Source organism: Aplysia californica, unplaced genomic scaffold (genome assembly GCF_000002075.1).
Source record: "Aplysia californica isolate F4 #8 unplaced genomic scaffold, AplCal3.0 scaffold00920, whole genome shotgun sequence".
NCBI classification, from domain to species: domain Eukaryota; kingdom Metazoa; phylum Mollusca; class Gastropoda; order Aplysiida; family Aplysiidae; genus Aplysia; species Aplysia californica.
Genome location: NW_004798190.1, coordinates 61,718 through 63,989, shown reverse-complemented (window position 1 = coordinate 63,989; position 2,272 = coordinate 61,718). Strand labels below are relative to the sequence as shown.

Genomic DNA, 2,272 nt, shown 5'->3' with positions numbered 1-2,272 from the left:
GGGGGCAGCATGAAGATCTACTGACCTCTGTGAAGAGACGAAAATTAAAATGGTATGGTCATGTCACAAGATCCACAGGACTTGCCAAAACAATCCTACAAGCAACCGTACAAGGAAAGAGAAAGAGAGGAAGGCAGAGAAGGAGAGGGGCGGACAACATCACAGAGTGGACAGGAAAGACGATGGGTGACAATCTGAGGAAAGCAGAGGGCAAAGAGAAATGGCGAGAGCTGGTTGTCAGATACAGTAGTGCCCCCACGTTCACCCCAACCACGGGACAGAAGAAGAAGAAGAAAAATACAAATATGGCGTCAGTTTTGTTCTAACAAGTCAATTAAAAAAATGTTAAGGGCTTAACCACAGTTTTTGCTGTATACAGTTTAATTAGCTATAAGAATAACAAATGCCAATCTTTTTTAGCAGAGCAAGGGGAAAAAACAACAAAAAGGGTGAGACATTAAAGCTTCTTTTCATTCGTATAAATTATGTCAATCTTAAATTTCACAATAGCAATGGGAACAATAATGAAGAAATAGTACGTGTACTTAAATAGGAGACAGCATTTTCATAACAGAAACTTTCTTTGACGGAATTGTTCCGAGTGCGTTGTCTTTGGACAGTCTCTTTGAATGCTTCAGCAGTAATCCACCATCGTGTCGGTGCCCATTAGGCCTTATAATACCTCTCCTCTATAATTGTAAAATCTTTGTGAAATCTTTCACCTTGCTAATCACTAAAATTCACCAAAGTCTTCAGGAAAATCATCTTATGGCTAATAAAAAAAATAATCCTTTTTTTTTTTTTGGTCGTGTTGTAGCCCAACATATGAAAGATTTGTAACAAAGTTTTGACCACGTTCTTAGAATGTTCTGTTCTTCTGTTGCCCAAAAAGTTTCTTCAAAGACACAAACGATCCCCAGGCTCCTATCTCTATGTTATGTCACTTATCGAGTTTGTGATCAGCTGTTTCATTTGGGGGAGACCGGAAACACTAGCCCTTATTTTCTCATAACTGAGATTACGAAAAGTTGTACATATCTATGGAAACAGGCCCTCTCAATGTCCAGGCTTTTTGCGAATTCTTTCATCAAGCCTAATTTGATATGAAGGGGAGGCAAAATAACTTTTCCCCTTAACACAAGTGGTTCATAGATGATGTTCTTCTCTCCAGCTGTTTGAGCTGTCTTTGCGGATCTAATCTTTTCCTCCCTTGGTTTTTCATGTGATTATCCCACACACAAAGACATCATGGGTACTTTGTACAGCACCTTGTTGGTAATGTAAGAAGTTGACATTTAGTGGTGTTCCCTGTAGTCAAGTCAATCCTGCACCATTTTGTATGTGTCTGTATTCTTCTTGAAGCGCAACGGCGAGTAACCAAGAGGAATTGACTCAAGTGAATTTCTGTTATGGTGTAGCACACACTTCAGACTTCTTTTTTAACTGTCTAAGAAAAGTCTCCATTCATTCGGATCGTAGTCACATACACCCGATGCACTCCACAAATATGATACGTCGTCACAGAAGACAGAGTCCTTGTACGTCAAAGTGCAGTAGTATTTAATTTTTTCCGTTTTCCTTCTATGATCAGTCTTAACATCATTTTTAAAAACAGTTTTCTTTTGCTTTCGGTCTTGAAACCAATCTTTCTGATAAACCTTTATCAAATCATTCATTTCTAGATGATTAAAACAACTGGAATTTGAAATCGATTTGTATTAAACGTTTGATTTTTATCCACTTAAGTATACAACTTTTACAAAATCTCCAAACACTGTTTTTACGACAAAAAGCGGTATTAATAGGCAAACCAATACTTATATAAGATAGTTTGGCATTGTTGTAAATATTGAAGGTCAGAATGTATAGTGTTTGAGTTGTATATTTTAGAGCACAAGCAAGATATAGTTGTGTTTTATTACGTTTATAGCTAAAAAATATTGGCATAATTCAACTTTTATGTATCAGTTACTTATTCTGAATGAAAACTCACACAATGAAAGGGTCAACATGTTGCCCTGATTCATTAAAGCAACGTTTTAAAACAAAATATGAGCCATGCTGTTTAAAAACTTATGAATTTTGTCATATTGAAATAAATATACCACTGTTTTCACAGAGCAAAATTGACGTAATAAGCTTACGCAAAAACTTGAAGTCATTTCTGAAATCAGCAATCCCAAACTAGCTATAAACTAATCTTAAACCTCATGCCGCAAAATATGTGTTGACCAGTGCAATTTATTATTATTATTGTTATTATTATTATTAT

The 2,272-nt window shown here is 36.0% G+C and overlaps 1 protein-coding gene across 1 annotated transcript in view; it reads left to right on the top strand.

The window, feature by feature from the left end:
• LOC101856137 overlaps positions 1–2,272 on the top strand; it is a 19,356-nt gene that overhangs the window by 3,984 nt on the left and 13,100 nt on the right. The window lies entirely within an intron of this gene.